The sequence below is a fragment of the Psammomys obesus genome, unplaced genomic scaffold (assembly GCF_907164565.1).
Source record: "Psammomys obesus unplaced genomic scaffold, mPsaObe1.curated_primary_1811, whole genome shotgun sequence".
Classification (NCBI taxonomy): domain Eukaryota; kingdom Metazoa; phylum Chordata; class Mammalia; order Rodentia; family Muridae; genus Psammomys; species Psammomys obesus.
The window spans coordinates 6,189,045-6,209,972 of NW_026586463.1; the positions used below are offsets into that span (position 1 = coordinate 6,189,045).

At 42.1% G+C, this 20,928-nt stretch overlaps 1 long non-coding RNA gene across 1 annotated transcript in view; it reads left to right on the forward strand.

The window, feature by feature from the left end:
* Positions 1-7,908, forward strand: part of LOC129672462 (uncharacterized) — a 37,476-nt gene extending 29,568 nt beyond the window's left edge. The window contains exon 3 of the long non-coding RNA XR_008719502.1: positions 7,734-7,908. This is a non-coding gene — a long non-coding RNA (uncharacterized LOC129672462). The remainder of the gene's footprint in view (positions 1-7,733) is intronic.
* The last annotated feature ends 13,020 nt before the right edge of the window (positions 7,909-20,928 follow it).

Here is a 20,928-nt window from a genome sequence, read left to right on the forward strand (position 1 = left end):
CACCATATGCGTGGAATCTGAGCCATTAATCCTTCTTAATGGTGAAGTGGAAAAAAATAAATGTTTCTTTGATTCTCCACCCAAGCTAGCAAAAGTGAGGACCAAACACAGCCTGTAGAATTTCCAGGTAATTGAAATTTTTCTAATTCAAGAGAATGATCATGATCTTCAAGAAATGGGCTCTGGGACTACAGAGATCTGGGTTAAATAGCAAGTAGAAAGCAGGCCCTAAAGGCTGCCTATTCTCTGAAATCTACTTGCACTTCTGGGGCTAGGAAGTGGAGGATCCTGAAGTTTGATGCTTGTTCAGGGCTGTTAATATGGCTATTAACCTCACTTCTCTCTTACATGGCACACATCTGCATTTTTCTATTTCAACCTACTCATCTCCAGGTTTCCCACTTTTGACCTTCTTTTCTGCTTCTGTTGTGTTTCACAGTCTTTGCATTATGGTTTTATTCTCTTCAGGAAATTAAAATCTATATTTCACTGTATGAACAAGGACCAAATCTTAAGGCTTCTAGCTGTAACTCCTTCCAGCCTTTCCTTGTTGCTCTAATTGTCCCTATGGTGCAAATAAGGCAGGCATCCGCCTTTGCAAGATACATGCTGAACGACCACCCTCTTCTTCTGTGAGAGAGACTAGATCCTAGGGGCAAAGAGCATCCCTTCTTAACACAGAGAGTAGCTGAGAGAAAGTTACCATGCCTGCACCTTACCTTTAAGTTTTGACTCTTGCCACCGTCATTGCTTCTGCTGTTATTAGCAGGAAAATCCCTGAAAGGAAAGTGTAACATTTATGTGAACAAGGTAAAGCCATGAGCATGGAGTTTGCAACCCCTTTCCCCCAGGGAGCTCTTCTGCTGAACAAGAGCTATAAAATGTAAAACAGCATCATTAATAACTACACTTTTATGATCGTAAATAGAAGCAACTAAAGTAAGTTGCCCTTTTCTCTAAGCCTCTTGCTGGATGCCCCATATATAGTGAGCCTGTTACGTTGTTCTTCCTTTCTGTGTTGCTCATCTTGCATGCTCCTCTGCAATCGCCACAAGCAAATCACTTAGCCCACAGGAATAATGCTGGGAAGGTGATTTCAGAGCAAACGGATCTGCAGCTGTAAAGACCAGCCATGCACAAACACCCAGAGGAAAGAGCTTATAAATTATGAAGTGCTATATCAATAGCAAATACTGCTGCTAATTGATAATAACAATACATGCACAAAGCCCAGAGCAGAAAGAGAGCTGGGTTTTGGGGCACTAGGCAAAATGCACCAGCTCTGGAGAAACTGGAGAGCTGGTGTTCTGAGCCTCGTCTACACAGCAGGACCACATAGCAGACACACTGATTTCAACTCCAGTGTAAGGGAAGTTTTAGTGAAGTGCCAGGCTTGGTTGGGTATGCTGACAGCCTGTTTTTTTTTTTTTTTTTTTTTTTTTAATAATTTAAGATTATTTAACAGGTATGTCACAATGGAGGATACAGAGAATGTAGGCTCTGAGATAGCAGCTGCAGAACATTAAGAGATGGGCTTTCCCCTCCATTTCTTTTGTGGTTCTGCCCATGTTAGACCCTCTAAAATACAGCAGAACACAGCAACAACCTGTGTGAAGAGCAGGGGGTGAGAAAATGTAGTTCAGAGCATTACTGGGTCTAAATGGTGTCTCCATTAGTTATAAGTTGGTCCACTGGAAAATATTACTTCCTTAGGCTCAACCTTTTTCTGTGAAGTTCCTGTCACAGTATTACACGTGAGATTTAAATGAAAAGCACACTAAAAGATCTTGAAAAGTACCTAGCACCAGGTAGCCCAAAATAGACACCAACCTACTTTACAAAGTTAGAAATCTGAAATAAAACCACATTTCTTCAGGATTCTGATTAGATGGCCTGAGCCGTTGTGCCCATCAGAGTGTCTCACTTCCAGGCTCAGCCCTTCTGTGACAACCTGTTGGAAGGCTATCACTTGCTGCTAGAGCCAATGAAGGGTGTCCTGGGCGGTAAGAGACTACAGGACTGTCCCTGCCTGATTGCATCTGCTAGTGCAACAAGCCACAAACTCAATAGACTGGAGAATTCCATATCCTTTGACCCATCATCATTCCTGAGATGTCAACGTGCCAATATCAGAGGGAGGCTGCATGCTTAAAGCCTGTATAGTCACCCTACTAGGTTGTCTCTTCAACCTAGTAGGCTCCTCCTCTACCCCTTATCCTATGTTGGCCAGAAACGTCTCACATCAAGTTTGAGTAGACTGATTCTATAGGATTTCATTTGTTGATAAATTCACCTTTTGTTTCTTCAAACCCGAGCGTCTTTAATCTTTCCACTGCCTTGGTTCAGGTTTTTTTGTATTCCTCACACTCTTTTCTTTCAATAGTCATACTCAACTGTCTTTGCCACTGAACCTTGGTCAAGAATACTATGGCACATTTCAGTGACTTCTCCTTTTTTAGAGGAAGGCTGGGGGTCTCATCCTGTTGAATTCTAAGTGTTTGTGTCAAAATTCATACTTTCAAATCCCAGCTCCAGAGGGGATAATCACCAGGGGGTAACCAGGTCATGGATATGATGAATGATTACATTAGTCCATTTTCTGGTGAGTGGCATGTGGTGTCATGGTAAGAGGATGTGAGAGAGGGAAGATCATGGGGAGGCAGGGCGCCGGAGAACAAGGTAGGTTAGTCTTGCCTTTTCATAACAACCCACTCTCTTGAGAACTAACACAGTATGTGAGAACCACGTTAATCCCTTTCCAGGACGATTGTTCTCAGTGACCTATGAACATTAGGTTTTTATCTCTTTATGATTACACTGTTTCTGAACATCCCCATACTGAGGACCATGCTTTTATTAGATAAACCCTTGAGGGCATCCCAAATGGAACAATAGCTGTGCCTTTACAAAAGAGCTTCATTCACCACCTGGAAACTACCTTGCCCCTTTTTCCTATGTGAAGACACAGTAAAAAGGTGGTGTCTACAGACCAGAAAATGGGGTCATCAGATTCTAAACCCTCCTGTGCCTCGATCTTGAATTTTTTTCAGCTTTCAAACCTGAGAGAAATAAAAATCTATTGTTTATAAGCTACTGCACCGGTGGAATTTTGTTATGCCAAGCTGAAAGAACAATTTACCCCAAGGAAGCCCACAGTCTCATATATATTTGTTCACTTACTCTTAGTTTGGAATGTCAATGGGACATTACACACACACACACACACACACACACACACACACACACACACACTGTATCTGTATAGTGTGTGTGTGTATTAAAGTACTAAAGTTCTGGCTCACTACATACCTCGTTTAGCTTCTGCTCTGGTGACTTTTTATAGGTTATCAGGAGTGAGGCACTGCTCTGAGAGCTGTCAGTGGAGTGTTGGGTAGGATGACTGAACAGCATGCATCATTTCCTGATGACCTTTATTCGATTGTACATTTGAACAGCCTTACCTATTCAAGAGAAGGTAGAGAGGAAAGACATTTATTTCAGGAAGAGGAAACATCTTTATCTATGGTAAATATTTACTGAGCACTCTGCCAGTATTTTCAATCTTTTTTTTTTAAACATCGTTGGAATGTTTTGAATGTTTTTCAGTTAGGAAAGTTTACATGCACAGTATTGGTACACATACACACACACACACACACACACACACACACACCATCATCATCATTATCATCATCATCATCATCATCATCATCATCATCATCATCATCATCTAGTACTTCTTAGATAGTTTCATTTCCCTAAACTCTTCATGTCCTTATGTGGTTAGCTGTTCTTATGTTGAATCCTGCCCCACAAACTTACTGCCTTGAAACAGCCGTTTTTATTGTATCCCATGGCTTTGCAGGCTGACTACACTCAGCAGGGAGCTTCTACTGTACAAATGCAGCGGGCACTGCTGCCAGCTGCGGGATCCACTGAGCTGCACTGACCCAGCTCCCCAGTCACATGACTAGTGGTTGGTGCTCTGGGGAGGCTGGCAGCTCACCTAGGTTGTCTGTCAGAATGTCTTGGTTTTCTGCCATGTTGGCTTCTCCATGGCGCTTGGGCTCCTCACAGCATGGTGGGTGCCTGGGACCCATGAAACGATCAGGGAAACAAGTCTCAATATAGACACGTGCTTATGATATGTACACACACACACACACACACACACACACTCATACACACATGCTCACACACACACTATATACAGGTCATCTACAAGCCCCTGTTTATCAAGTTTTCTGAATCTCAATAGCCAAATCCACTCACGTGGTCAAGCCTCTGCTCTAAGCAGGGACTATATGAAGCTCTGAATTGAATACTGGCAGCTTTGTTCACTGCAGTCCACCAAGCTGGCAGTCAACCCTGCTTAGAAAGTCCTGATTTCTAAGTTGGCAGTTTTAGAATTCCAGAGTTAGAAGATGCTATACATTTGGTTTGTTTGCTTTGCAAACGTAGATCCACAGGCTCAAAGAGATTTACTTGCCCAAAGTGCCAACTCAAAGCTGGTGTGTTCATGCTAAGAATGCCTTTGAGCCATGCCCTGTGCAGGCCCTGTCCAACCTTCACCTGGCCCAGCCCCTGCCCTCACAGAGTTCATTGGGCAAGGGCAGGCCTGGGGTTGGGTTTTCCATTCCCCAGCACCATGCCTTAACCATGACACCTTCACTGCTTCTCCATAGTTAATTAACTGTGTAATGACCGCATTAAAGTTAGCCTCCGATTCTAATTTATAGCACAGTGACTATATTTTAATGGACTTTGATGGCACATTATAGGCAATCAGTAATCAGTGTGTGTTTACCTCAGGTACCCTCTCCTTTATAATGCTTGGTGGGTTTTATTATTTGAGAGAATAATAGAAATTTAGAGTTACTCGAATCCTTGCTTTTGTGAAATATTTTTGTTTATGTCTACTAATTACATGAAGTCAAGGCCTTTGTCAAGCGTACAGCCTTTAATTGTAAAAAACTGCTCCTATGGGAGAACGTAATTTTCTTTCTAGTCACCCCCATGATGACATGGGCTTGGGGAAGGTGCTGTTCTATAATAAAAAGCAAGCAGAGACTGCAATCTCAGGACCTTCTGGCAATTGCCTGGCACAGAAGGGCCACCATTTTAAAAGAGTCCCAAATCTGTTTATCGACATGTGATGTCTGAGCTCGGATGCAATGACTGGTTTTCCTGATTTAGTGTAGTGGGTAGGTAAGGGGGCAACCAAGAAAGGAGAGGGCTCTGTGTTCTACCCACAGTCTTCCTGTTGGTTACTTCTGTCTGCTTTAGCATTCCTTACTTTAATTCTTTCTCTCCAGGAATGAAATGACAGTTACAAGAAAGGGTTGGTGGTTCACATCTCTAATCTTGACCCTCAGGAAGTGGAGGCAGCAGGGTGAACTGTTCAAGGTTAGCTTCTGTGGCATACTGAGTTTGAAGCCAGCTCCGGCTACCTAAGACTGTTTAAAAACCAAACCCCGAAGAAATGGCAATTACAGAAACCAGTGGCTCTTCAACCGAGAGGCTTTGCAGGTGCACTGCCGGAGGACAATGCAGGCTCTGGGTAGTTCTGAGGACTTCTGGCACAAGTGGTGTGTTGCTAGGAGCTGAGGAACAAGGAAAAGAACTCTTTAGGTTCAACCATGTCTTAGGCGAAGAGTAAGCAGGGTACACAGGGGCTGGAGTGGATGAAAATATGGACACCAAGGAGTGACAATAAGCTCTGAGCGCTGTGAACTGTCTGTGTTGAAGAGATGGAGGGTAAAGGGAGACAGGAGGTGTAGGCAGAGACCAGGTCACAGCACTTATGTCATATAAAGCAGTGAGGGCGTCACCCTTTAGGATGAGATGGTGTTGAAGGGAACACCAGATACAATGTATCAGGTGTCAGGCTTCTTCTTTGAGAACCCCTGGAAGCAGAGAGATTTGGAAGTGAGCAAAATTGGCAGCAGGAATCTCAGAGCGATTTGGTGCTCCGGCCAGCAGAGGGCGGTGGGGAGATGTGAGAGATCACCGAGGTAACAGACTCAATGGGACCCTTGGAGAGTTTATGGGACTTCCAAGCCAAGACACCCCAAAGAACAATAGATATTGGCTTCTAGAGCTCCAGGGTGAGGTTTGGGGCTGAAAAGTTGAGCCATCATCAAATAGTTGGAACTGGCAACCACGAGTGGATGAGTCTGTTGAGCAGAGAAAGAAGGTAGGGCACAGAAAAAAGTCTGGGAGCCAGCCTTCCTCAGGACTCAATCCTGCCTCCTGTGAAAGGCATGTCCTCATAGATGACGTGTAGTAACTACTATTTAGCATGTGTTCTTGAGATACATTGCTATTCAACCTTTCATGACTATGACAAAATATCAGAGCTAAGCCAATTGAAAAAGAGGAAAGGTTTATTTTACTTCACAGTTTTGGTACACTATGACTTGGTCCATTGCCTTGTGCCCGTGAAAGCACAGCATATTACAGTGGAAGTGGGTGGTCGAGGAAAACTGTTTACCTCATACTTGGGCTTGGAAACAAAAATGGAGGTGGGCATGCTAAGATCTTTAAAGGCATGACTTCAATGACCTAACTTCTTTTTACTAAGCCTTAGCTCCTAGCAGCAGCACAATTGTGACTGAAGCAAGTGGGTTCTTGGGGGACATTCAACTTCAGCAGGCTATGGTCAGAGCAGAGAATGTTTCTAATGTAAAACTTCCTAACCAGGAGCTGAGGCACAGGCTGCGCTTAGTCAGCTTCTCTGTTCCTCATGGGCATTCTGATCTTGACCTTGGTGTTTCGAGGCTACTGCTCCATTTCTGCTTGGCCCAAAGCACAGCCTAGATTGTGTTTATGATTAAGAACAAATACTCGTCGAGAAGAAAGGGCTAGAAGAAGAAATCAAAACACAGATCTCTCTTGTCTTTGAACCTCAGATAATATAGATAAGTCGTGCAGGGAGCTAGATGACAGATCTTTTAGGACCCATTTTGGTCTTATTCCTTAGCTATTTCAGCCTTTTTTTTCAATGTAGAGTTCAGGAGAGAGCAGAGAGCAGAGGAGCATGGGGAGTCCTGAAGGAGTCACCAATACCACAGCAGAACCAGAGGAACTAGCACCCTGTGAGCTATCCAGAATCCTCTACACTTAGAATCTAGTCACCCGTGAAGGTGTGGGTACCGGGGGCTGGACAGTGCAACGGAACCATTTCTTTCCTGCCCCTGGGGCAGGTCCAGCTGCATATTAACCAGCTCCTCATACTCTCTCTGTGCCAGGCTCTTCTTTGTCCAGGCAGAGCCCCAGAATTTCATGAGAACATGATGGGATGCCTCAGTTATCACAAAGAGCGGTCTAGTTTCTCATTGACAGAAACATTACAGTTCTAGTGATGGTAGGTTTAGATCTGTCTTTAAAGGGTTTGCTTTTCTCTCAAATCAAAAGGCAGCACAACTTTAAAGAAAAATGTAAATGTCAGTCTATAGAGATGGAGAGATGGGAGATCTGTGGACATCTCCGAAGCAAGGCTTTGGCCAGGAGGAATTTGACATAGAAGGTGGCTTCTAATCCATTAAAAGTCTGGGGTATGGTTCCTTTGAACTTCAAACCTATATCTGGATTCCTGTGACCTTAACTGTATTGTATGTATGTATAGGCACTGTTCTAAAATTATAGCTGTATTAAGATGTTTACAGAAAACCTGTGAGGTTTATAATTACAGGCGGCTGTTAATGATTATAGTTATCATTTTCATTTTACAGATGTGGAAATGGAGGCATAAAGAAGTTAAATAACTTGCCCAGTGTCACACAACTAATCAGCGGCAGAAGCAGGATTCAAGCCCAGAAGGCAGGATGATGAAGTCTGTGCATATATCCCCTGCGTTTCCTCACCTCCCATTTGGCAGTTAGGTGTGGCTTGTTTCAAGTTTTTTTTTTTGTTTTTTTTTTTTTTTTGTTGTTGTTGTTGTTGTTTTTTTCTTATGGCTACACTTGGTCGTCACCTCCTCCAGGCCTTGTGACAAATGTATTTCCATAGCAGAAAGGATTGTGCCTTGGATCAAATAAAGACTAAAAAAATACTTGCTGGATGAGAAGCTGACAAAAGCTACAATACTGATCTTTATAATTACATGATTTTCTGGAAACATTTTGAGCTTATCCAAAGACTGCTTGTCGTGTGTCATGACCATAACAACAACAGTTTATAAAACACCTGTAGTGCCAGACTACAGGCAGCACATGCCTGTCATCTTAGCTCTTGGGAGGCTGAGGTGGCATGATCAGTTCACAGCCAACCTGGGTGACATACTGAGACTTTGTCTCTAAAATCAAACAAATAAAACATCAGTTCAATATGACTTACTTTTTAAGGTGGATTAGAGCAGATCTCATGCCTGTTTTATAGCTGGAAGACTGACACATACACAAAGAAGCTGTCTTGCTTCCATTGTTTATAAAAGTTGTTTAGACTCAGGACCGCAGGCTCCTGACTTCTAGTCCCATGATACCGTCCTTTGGATTTTTCCATCTCTCCCTGGTCTGGCTCTGAATTTCCCCATTAACAAAATCATTTGTGTTTTGGTGTACATAGATACAAATTGCAACACTGAAGACTGAGGTGGGTCAGGATAGGGCAGGACATATGCCGCCAACACTGGACTACCGATCAGTCAATAGGACGATATTCTTATGATGAGCGTGGACACAGGTTTATCAAGGATCAAAATCAAAGCCATGATTAGTCAATACTGTTTCCATTCAGCAGTGACAATCAAATGCTGGAGAAGAGGTAAATACTAGAAATCATTTCAGAGAAAGAGAGAGAAAGAGAGAGAGAGGAGAGGAGAGGAGAGGAGAGGAGAGGAGAGGAGAGAAAAAGGGAGGATACAGTCTTGAAGAGATTTCCTGGATGCAAATCAGATCATTTTTAATTTGGGAGGGAAAAGATACAAAGCGGCAATATTTGCTCTGACTTGAAAATTGAAATGCCAGTGAGGGTTCAGGGTGGCAGGCCTTTTTGGGAACTCCCTTTGTTTATAATGTAGGTTTCTCTCCTTTATGAAGCAGATGCTTTTACAAGCATTATCGCTGTTGTCAATAATACTGTAACATTTGCCTTCCATCCCTTTGTTGCTTGGGGAACGTGTTAGGTTTCGGCACATTTAGCTTTGCCATTTACTTCACAAATCACAGCTGTGGAGTGCTACAGCTAAGTCGATTTTAGTGAGAATGAAATGGAAGAAAGAAAAAAAACCCTCCAATCTTTCCAGTTATTATAATTGAAATACATAGGAGTGTGTGTGTGTGTGTGTGTTTGTGTGTGTGTGTTTTCCAAACAACTTGGTTTCAGTACAATGATACTTCAGTAAGAGTCTTCCTGCAAATTTAATTCAAACGGGAAGGCTTTGTTGTTATTAAACACAATGGCAGTTTGTACATCTCCACGTCATTATGTTGCTTCTCATTATGGAAATTCATTTGCTGCTGCTTTGTATGGATATCAAATAAAAATCTCCCTCGCTCTTGGCAAGTGACTGCCATTACAGAGACAGTCTGGGAGCTCAGCTAAACGGTGCTTGGTGTCATAGCAAACACAATTAGCAAAATGGCATCCAGAGTGGCTTTATGGAGTTGCCCTGTGGTGAATCTCTGTGTATTCCATTTAGCAAGGCTTGAGGTTACCAGATTTGGCCGTGTGCTTTCTCCAGCCTGCTCTCTGTACCGTTTTTCTATTCAAGTGCAACAGCATGAAGACTTTGTGTGAATGCTCTCTCCTACTCGTCTTTTATTCTTTCTGATGGGCTTTTCTACAGCACTCGCTGGGCTCAGGGAGCCAAGGGTTATTTGGCCCATGTAGGAGCGCATGTGTCTCTAAAGAGGGGTCAGGAACAGTGTCACCAAATGTCCACTCTGATCTCCATACTTTGTGTTTTCCCTCTCTTTCATTCCCCTCTGTTGTTATTTGTCAATAATTATAGGGACTGGGTTTCCTCCATAGTTAGGTTACTGTTAATTTCCTTTGTGTAAGAAAGAAAGGAATTTTACATTCTTCCCCATGGAAGAATTGGAGGGGAGAGGGTCATGGTGGAGGTGGTGGAAGGCATAGGACCCTAGCCCATCAGAGATTAGTGTCCCCGGTGCGTCTTTGAAATAAAACACATAGGCATGGCATTAGATACTCTTTTCATTACTGTGAGCAAATACTGAAGCAGCTTAAGGGTGTCTGGAAAGAAAGGTCCACATTGGCTCATGGTTGGTGGGTCCAGTCTATCGAGGTCAGGGAACACATAATGGTGGGAATTGGAGCATCACTTTGCACCCGCAGCAAGGAAGCAGAGAGCGACAAATGCTGGTGTTCAGCTAGCTTTTTCCTTTTTACAAAATTCAGGGTCCTCAAGCCAGGAAAAGTTGCTGACCAAATGTAGGACAGGACGCCATAGCGACGCTAGATCTTGCCAAATAGACAAGATTACCCATCATGCTTACTTGTAGGATAGAGTGTGGTGTTCCCATATGTGCATATGTTGTATAAAGATCAAATCAGGAAATTTTTCCTATACGTCACCTAAAATATTTATCATTTCCTTGCAGCAAAAACACTCAAAATTCCTCTTCTGGTCATGTTAATATATATAATATATATTGCTAACTATACTCACCTTACTGTGCAAAAGTACACCAGTGCTCGTTTACCTACCTAACTATACCATTGACCAATATTTCTCCACCTCACTGACGCGCTCACTCTTGCCAGTTTCTGGTAAATTATCATTCTACACTCTCATTTAATGAGATGAGCCATTTTATCTAAAAATGAGTGAGATCGAAGGATACTTGCCTTTTCTTCTCTCTTTTTTTTTAAATTTAAAGTCACACATATTTAGTGTCTGTGTATGGGGACGTGAAGACACACAGAGGTCAGAGGACCAACAGTAGGAGTCAATTCTTTTCATTCCATGTAGGACCCAGGGATCAAACTCAAGTCATTGGGCTTGGTGGCAAGTACCTTTACCTGCCACCTCCCTGAACCATCTCGGTGGCCTGGAACTGGCCTTTCTGTGTGCTCATTTTACTTAACATAGTGTTCTCCAGGTTCAATGATATACTATGAATGAAAAGAAAAAAAACCTCATCTTTTCCTATGGTTTAATAGGGTTTTGCGGTATAGAGGCAGCACAAATCTATTCAGCAGATGATTGACAGGTTGATTCCATACCTTGTCTATTGTGACTTGTGCTTTATTATATGTGGGATGTTAAGGTTTTTTTTTTGTTGTTGTTGTTTCAGGTGTGAATGTAAGTGTGTGCATGTGTGTGTTTGTGTGTGTTATTACTTAATGAATGTGAGATTTTTTTTTTTTTTACTTAAAATGTTTTTCTTCTACATTTCAACTTTATTTACATCTTGGGGTTTGCATTTTCTTTCTGTGATTGCCCAGGTCTGCTTTATTTTCCATCTCATTTTGGACAGAGTTGAGAGCAGGCTTGGAGAGAACTAAACTGAGCAGAGGAAAGGCTGCATCCCTCTCCTCCTCCCACCTGAAGTCTGTCCTTCTGCCTGTCTCCATCAACTCTCTCTTTATTTTCCTGCATTTCTTCTCCCCTTTCTTCCTCAGATCCATTCTGATTTGCTTTCTGTCCTTAGACTGTAGTGTAGGCATTTAATCGGGTACTGTGGGTGTGGAAGTGGGGCTGGGCTAGCCCTCCCTCCCTCTGCTGCCTTGTTCTATGCTCTCCCCTCCCTAGGGCTTAGGTAGAGGAATGGGAATGGAGCTGTAGAGAATTACCTGTGCTCATGGCAGTGCTATTTGTGGTTTGCATGAAGACCCTTCATTAGGAGTGCTAGTAAAGGGTACAGTGTTGGATACTGTAGCCTGCTTAAGACTTGGTTATTTGCAGTGGATACCAGCCAGCAAATGGAAAGTCAGTTTTCTCCAGGAGAATCACACTGGTTTTATCAACCACAATCCAGGGCAGTCCCCATGTTGAGGAGTAGTTGGCCAACACAAAATGAATACCATAATTTATGGACTTTTTTGTTTCATTTTGCTATGGCAGTTTTTATTTTTTGCCTTATTGGGTTTTGCTTGTTTGTTCTGTATCTGTATTCATTTTTGTGGTTTTTTTTTTTTTTTTTGAGAGAGAAAGAGAGAGAGAGAGAGAACAAACACCAAAACCCCAAACATGAGGTGGTGACAGACCCGTTCCTGATAGTCCTGCTGTGATCTTCAGACTTTCTCTGTGAGCACTTGCTCTGGTTTCCTCTCTGAGGCCCCCTGCCAGCACGGGGCTGTAACTCCTGCAGCCACCCAGCCTGGCACCCTGAAGCCCGATGAATACTTAGAGTAGGTGCCCTGTGTTCTCTATTGTGTACTCTTGCCATTGAAGGTCCTGTTCCTTTTCAAAATGGTGTTCCTCTTAGGAATAAAGTTACTCATCATCATAAAAAAGATGTGTAACTTAGCTTGTATGTTGCAGAAGAAATGGGGCCTTAGTCATCTGATAAACACACCATTTTTGGCTGTTCTACCTAGGCATGAAAAAGCAAGGGTGTCTTTCTTCCAGTTTGCACCAAGGCCTGAAATGTGTAGAGGATGGGATGGTTAGAAGAGTGTTCTGAATCTGAGGCCTGCTCTAGGAGAGTATGTACTCTATCCTTATCTCCTCCAAATCTTCTGCCAGGGCCAACCAAACCAACATAAATCAAAGCATGATGGGCCATAGATGGTACTTTCTTGAAGAACCATAAAGATTAAAAAAAACCCCAGCTCAGTGTAAAAGGAGTAGCAATGCAAACTTAATCTGTATTTGTATCGTGTGATGGAGGGACCCAGAGACTAGGTCTCCAGATGTACCCTCTCTCTTGACTCTGTCTTCCTTTTCAGATAGCTTTCTGATAAGCCACTGTATACAGAAGGGCTTCCAGTCTGGTGTCTTCAGACATCTATTATGTTTCTTACAATTGAGAACCTTTGGCTTCAGTTGGATGCACATGATATATTTCTTCCTCATTTGGTCATTTCAGCTACTCAGACCTGGGGTTTAGGGTACCAGCCCCTGAACTCTTGCTCCAGGTCAGTCTTCCCAGGAAGCAAGTACTCCCTAACTTTCCCAAGACTCCAATCCAACATCTCTCTTTTTGATGTCCATACAATTTACTCTTAGATTTAAGAAAGCATCTTTTCTTGTTATTATGACTTTGACCTTTTCTATTTTAAAGCCCTAACCCATGAAGTGAAATTATTGTGCTGAGGAACATTTTGACAAATTCACATCTTATTTAACAAGATCTACTATAATATCTATAAATGGCTTTCCAGTAAAAACAAAAAACAAAAAACAAAAAACAAAAAAACCCAACCAACCAACCAACCAAACAAACAAACAAAAAACAAAAGCCAAGTGAGAACTGGACCCACAGGTTTTAAAATGATCCTTAGGTGAGACTGTTAAATGGAAGGGGATAGCAGAAAGAAGACAGTAGAAAGTACGGAAACTTCTAACAACACTCACAGGGAAATGCTTTCTTAAGAACCCAACTTGAGACCTTCTTATCTGTCCATATAAAGGGGTGTTCTGGATAGTTTTTGTCAGCTTGGCATAAGTGAGGGTCATCTGGGAAGTGGGGCCTCACTTGAGAAAGTGCCTCCATTGGATTGGCCTGTAGGCAAATCTATAGGAGCATTTTCTTGATTGATGACAGATGTGGAAGAGTCCATCTCACTGAGAGTGACATCAGAGCTGGGCAGGTGATCCTAGCCTATATAAAAATGTAAGCCATGGCTAGCAAGCCTTCAGGAAACATTCCATGGTTCTTGCCTGTGCTCCTACTTGAGTTCCTGCTGTGACTTTCTTCAAGGAAGGACAGCAATCAGGATATGTAAGCCAAATAAATCCTTTCCTCCCTAAGTTGCCTTTGGTTGTGGTCTTTCTAACAACAATAGAAAGGAAACTAGAACAGGAGGGCAGGTGTATCATGTCTGGGTGCTAACATGTACAATCTAGTCTTACTGGATTAATGGGCATTGCCTTTTGTTCTGTCCCATAACTTTTCCACTTCCAATTGAATCACTCATTAAACCCTGTTGACTATGTTCCCTCAAACCATTGCATCTCCTCTTTTATCCACATCTCACCTTCTGCTTTCTCAAAGTCTCTTAATCCATTCCCTTTAGTTCGACATGAGTTGGGTTCTATCTATGATATCAAAATAAAAAAATCCCTAAGGAATAAAAAAAGCATTTATTTTCTGTTTCCTATGTCCTTGACCTGAGCTTCCAAGGGATTTCGGGATCCATTTCTCACTTGTAACGTCCCAGGACAGTTGGACATGTGCCTCCATCTCCTCATCATACCAGTAAGCCTAACCCTTCTCCTACATGGTGACTAATGTTTGAACATATTTCAAAACTGAATCATTGTCTTACTCTGTTTCTATCGCTGTGATAAAACAACATGACCAAAAGCAACTTGGGCAGGAAATGGTTTGTTTCATGTTATAGTTCAACGTATAGTCCATCATCAAAGGAGGTCACTGAAGAGACTCAGGCAAGAAACTGAATGCTCTGGAAAAGGGTAGTCAGTTGACTTAAAAAGACAACTAGCATTTTTTTCCAATAAAAATATTGGGGTAGGTAAAGGGGATCTATCTATCTATCTATCTATCTATCTATCTATCTATCTATCTATCTATCTATCTATCTATTGTTTTTACTTTACAACTATAAAACTGTGTGTTAGGCGGTTTGGTGCCAGAGCGAGGATTTCCCCTGCGTGTAAAGAAAGGTGTCTAGAAGATGCTGCTGAGCCCTGAGTGGTCCTCAACAGAGACTAGAATGCTGCTGACACTGTAGAGTCACGGATCCAGAGTAAAGACTGTTTATTTTGGTTTGAAACATTTTCTGTTAATTCCAAGAAGAGTCAAATTCCTATAACACAGTCTTCTGAAAAAAATAGTCTAACAAGAATTTAAGTTTTCACATGCATATATATGCAGACACTGGTACATGCACACACAGGCTTCAAAAATATTCTTTATCATATAATGCACAATTAATATAGCTGTAAAGAAAAATGTGATACATGCTTTTTCAATTAAATAATCGACATAAACAAATCTGAAAGTAATACAGTATTGGGCCTAAGAGTTAAAAATGTTAAGATAGCTATAGTAAATATGTTGAAGGCGTTAAAAACGTGTTCAATAAGCCAAGTTTTCATGAACGTAGGAAAAGTACCTAACAAATTTTTTTCTCTCTATACTCACTGTATTTCTAACCCCCACTTGCTATTGTTGCCTACACGCTACTTCTAGCATCTCCTGTCTGGACCACTGCTCCAAACATCTATTTCTCACATGGTTTTAAAAGAGATTTTTCTGGAAAAAAAAATTGGCTGAACATGTCTCCACGTAGCTAGCCTTTGTTCAGGCTTGTGCTCTAAACTTTAAAACAATACCCACTGATTTTTAATTCTTTGGTCTCTTAGTATTCAATTGTCAACCTGTTCAGATCAGGGGGTAGCTGTATATCTGGTTAAACACACTTTCTTCATGTGTCTGAATATGTAGTTTCTTTCTTCTTGGTAGAGGAGAAGGGAGGCTCATGAAACTCCCTAGAAAAGCTAGAATCTCTCACAAGAGTTACAAGAGCCATGAGCCCCTCCCAGAGTTACAGTAGATACTCCTGCTAGAGTTGCTGCCTGTAAACTAAGCAGTGACCTCCAGAGATGAAGTTTTTTTTCACCTGTGTTGGGCCGGGACTTTTGCCTACATCTGCTGGAGTCACCCATTCATTTGCAAATAATCCTTCATCTCCATTCTTGTAAGTAATGCCAATAAATTGTGTAGGGACAATAATTGTGTTGTGTAGGGAAACCAGTCTTGGGTGGAATCATTTCTTTGGTCTGTTTTTGGTCTCTGTCTGGGGAGAGTAGATGTTTGTCTTCATAGGAAAAGTCACTCAGGGACCTGTGAAGATGTATCTGGTACAGACTGGCATTTGACTAATATACCGAGGGAAGCAGATGGTCCTTCTAAAGAGACTGAGCCCCACTCATCCCTTGAGGACTTGAATAGAACAAAATACTTGAGCTGAACTTTGAACTGCCCTTGACATTCCTGGTTCCATGGCCTGTAGACTCAGACTAGAATCTACACCATTGGTCCCAGGCTTTTAGTGGATTTCACCACAGGTGTCCTTTGGAGAACTCTGATTAATACGACTTTCTTACTTAAAAAGCCACTCAAGCTCTTGCAGCCTTTTTAAAGACTAATTAGAAACTCTTAAGCATAAAATAAAATTCCTTAGACCACACAGGCAGGATACATCCTTTTGCATATTTTCTAACCCGATGCATTGTCTATTAAGTGGTAGCACTTAGAAAATTTTTATTTTTAGCCCTTGACACATATCTCCGAGATGACTTTAACTCCATAACGTAGCTTTTTCAGAGAAAACAACTCAAGTATCCAATTCATTTACAATTGGAAAATATAATTTCTGTGATAATTGTGGCAGAGGGAAAGAGAATTGGAAGGTTGCACAAGGACTTTTAACCACCTCTGCCAAAAGACTTTATATATAGGCCATGGGCTAGAGCTAGACAATATGGTTCAGTAAGTAACATCGTTCCAAAGGAATCTGGGGAATCCTGTCTTCGTATGTATTCAGGAAAGAAGGAAGTGGGACTTGTTGCTGTTTTAAATAACACAAGGGAGGAAAGGCTTCTTTTGGCTCATTGTTTTTAGGAGATTTCAGTTTCTCACAGCAGAGAAGGCACTATGGCAGAACATCTCAGTTTATGTCCCACTCAGTGGGAGTTAGGGGTAGCTGGTCCTGTCATGGTAGCAGACAGGAAGCAGAGAATGGAACTGGAAGTGGGGCTGGGCAATAGCTCTCAACATCCTAATAATAGTTGAGAGGACAACTATTTCTCCATTTTAGGACCAGGCCTGACTTTAAAATAAAAGTCACCAGTCCCAGGGATTAGGCCATAGGTTACGAATTCCAGGAACAAGACCATAACATCCCTTACCCAAGGGACAGCCTGGAGATAACTACATAAATGGGAAAATATCTTATCTCAGGATGGGACATCTGTGCCAGGCAGCCTTATCTCATCTGTATTTAAACATTTATGGTGCAGGATTACAGTACCTCATCTTGTAGTCAAATGTTCATGGCACAGGAATGCAGCCCACTGACCACCTGGATGCAAGCTACAGTTGACCCTTGTAACTTCCATGGCACCCACCAGTGTGGTTTTGGATCACCTAACCCTTGCTAGAATTCCTCGCATGCAAGTCTTCACCAAATAAAGCACTCCTGCCAACTGCACGTGTGAGTGGTGGTCTCCACGTGGTGATTACAGACTTAACAATAGCGACCTTTTGCACTCAGGTCTTACTCAGAAGGTTTTCACAGCACCTCAAAACAGTGCTATTAGTTGGAGACCAGGTGTTCAGATTCATGAGCCTCACCAGGAGGTGGGGGGCTGGGAGGGAGTGCAGCATTTCAGATTCTAAAGATAGCAGGGTGTATCTAGTATTGTGGCTGCCACAGAGCTAATTGAGAATGAACCACCTGGAGTTTGAGAAATGTGCTGTCTGCATTCTAGCATCTGTAAGTCATGGAGGTTTCATTACTTCTTTGAGTGGGTTGACATATCCCCTGAAGATCCCAGCTATTGCCACTCTTAGTTGTGCTTGGAAAAGACAGGTAGGTCTCAAATTTTGGGAAGGTATCTTATTTCTGTGAAGAGACACCATGACCATGGAAACTCTCATGAAGGAAAATAATTAACCGGGGCCGGCTTACAGTTTCAGAGGCTTACTCCATCATCATCATGGCAGGGAGATCAGAAGCACACAGGCAGACATGGTGCTGGAGAAGGAGGTGAGAGTTCTACATCTTGATCTGCAGGTAGCAGAAGGAGACTGTGAGCCACACTGGGCAGAGTTTGAGTATATGAGACCTCAAAGCCTGCCCCCACAGTGACAAACTTCCTCCAGCAGGGCCATACCTTCTAATAGTGCCACTGCCTACGGTTCAAGCATTCAAACCCATGAGTTTGGGGGAGATTCCTATTTAATATACCACAGAAGGAAACTGCTGTTTTCAATCTCTGGACCAGGGGGTCGGGAGCTCATGACCGTCAGGCGGTGGGTCTAGAGATTCTTACCAAAGGTGGTAGACAGAGGAAGACAAGGATTCAGTTGCTTCATCATTATATGGGGTGTCATTGGAGAAGCAGGGTGGGACTCTAAAGCTATAATAGATGTTTGTGAGTGACAGGTGACACAGCAATGGAGTTTTATAAAGGCCAAACTTTCCTCATCTTGGGCCAGCACTACTGGGTCTTGACTATGACTTTAAGGTAATCAGGGAAATACCAGAGCCTGCTTTTGTATCAGATCTGGACAGTGTGAATAGTTTGTGCAGAAACTGCTGAGATGGAACAGTGAGGCCTGAGAGTTTTGTAATTGCAGGTTTGGAGAGAAGAGCAGTAAAACAAGCAAACGAAAATGAAGAATGACTAGTGAAACTTGAATGTCCAAATATTCTAAGAAATCAGGCTGGAGAAAACATACAGAAAAAACTGACATTCTTTCATTGCTGCATTTCAGAACCCAAAGTCATGATGGCGAGGATATGAGAAGAAATAGGACCTTATTTTGTAACCTTAGTGGGTGAAAGAGGACATTTATGTTACTAACATGATGAATATTTAAAGAATATTTCACAACCTGCACTGATTTATATTAGCCCGGGCTTTTCTCAGCTGATAACACAAATCACTCTTAGCAAAAGAGACAGAAACACACTCTGCAAGGAAAGTTAATGTTGCTTATCACTGTTATTGACAAATAGCAACCATGACAATAAGGACCAGACCAACTTACTACGACAATCATAGACACCATGCACCTACTTGTTCTTCATGTTTTCGGGATACACACTTCTCTCATTTTAATCTTTGCCTTGCCTTTAAAATTATTCATCTCATTTTATGTCAGCCTCAGTTGCTGAACTCATCAGATTGGAAAGCCCAGAGCCTTGGACAACAGCGTCATTTGCTGCATCTGATATATGCAGCTCAGCCTCGGTAATCTATTTGCAAAATTGTCCAATTTGAAAGTGACACATTTGATTCTCTTGACTTTCCTCTTTCTAGCACCGTAAAATCTGAAGGAATTTGAGTGCTGGGCACTACTCAGGGAGGAAAAAGGACAATAAAGGGATTCGTAAAGCGCTCAGGAGAACACTGTTGTGTATTATTAGTGGCAGAACTGAGGAAAGAAGCCTGTGAAGCCAAACTTCCCCGAACAAAAGGCGCCGACTTCTGAGGGGAATCAAACTCTTTCAAGGTTTCTTTTTATGCTAGCTAGTTAATTTAGATTTTCAGTGTTTTAAAATAATTTGTCCCAATTATTTAAAGAGTGCCAAAGTCATTGAAGAAAATTTGAAAATTACAGCTAACATAAAAAACAGGAAAACAAAAAAGAAAACTGATTACCTGTAATTCTACTGCCACCAAGAACTATTATTCATGTTTTGATATAATTCCTTCCATTAATTTTTTAGTGTGAATATAAATTATTGTTATTATTTTAATAAAAGAAAGTAATTTGCACATGTAATGGAAATTCCTTTTTAAGAACTGAAAAAAAAATCATTCCTTGACAATTTCATGCATATATACAATGTATCTTGACCATATCCACTGTTAGCTCTCTGCTCTCCTACCCCAGACCTTTCCAACATGTCCAAGAGGACTTTCATGTCCTGCGTCCAATTAGTGCCACCACATGTGTATGAGGATAAGACCATTCTTGAGGACAGGTTTAAACTACCAGTAACAACACTCTGTTTTTTTTTTTAAATTTAAATTTATTTATTTATTATATTAATCACAGGTTATTTACTTTGTATCCCAGCTGTAGCCCCCTCCCTCATTCCCTCCCAATCCCACTCTCCCTCCCTCATCTTCTCTCTGCCTCTTTCCAAGTCCACTAATAGGGGAGGACCTCCTCCCCTTCCATCTGACCCTAGCTTATCAAGTATCTTCAGGACTGGCTGCAATGTCCTCTTCTGTGGCCTAGCAAGGCTACTCCTCCCTTGGGGGGGCATTGAAATGCTCGCCGTTGAGTTCATGTCAGAAATAGTCCCTATTCTCCTTATTAGAGAACCCATTTGGACACTGAACTACCATGGGCTATATCCGAGCAGGGGTTCTAGGTTATATCCATAAATGGTCCTTGGTTGGAGAAACAGTCTCATGAAAGACTCCTGCGCCTTGATGTAAAATGGGGCAAATGGTAAGACACATTTTTTTAAAATTTTTTTAAAGATTTTATATGTATGTGTGCTCTATCTGCATGAACACCTGCCCGCCAGAAGAGGGCATCAGATCACATTGCAGATGGTTGTGAGCCACCATGTGGTTGCTAGGAGCCAAACTCAGGACCTCTGGAAGAGTAGGCAGTGCTCTTAACCTATGTGCCTTCTCTCCAACCCAGTAACCACACTCTGGAAGGAGGAAAATGACCCTCCTTCCTCATTGGCCATCTATTGCCAATACCTCCTCAGTTAGGGCTGGGGCCTAATGTGTCCTTCCCCACCCAGGCTGGAATGCTGACCGACGTTGTGAAGGTAGCACAGCTGCTATGTAGAGTGAAAACCTTTACTTAAGAAGTCTGATTCTAGGTTGAAAGCCCCACTAGCTTTGGCTGGGTATCCATTGACTCTCTCTAAGGGAATGTAATGAAGGCCAAACCTTGAAGAGCTTATTATAACATGGGAAACTAAAGCAGATAAACATTCAGGGTAGATTATGGAGTAGCCCCTATGCCCAAGAGACCAATAGAAGGAGACTTTCATCAAGAAGGAAGGAAGGGATAAGGCTAATGGGAATGACATATGAGAGATTTGGGTGGCCTATTAAATTTTTTTTTA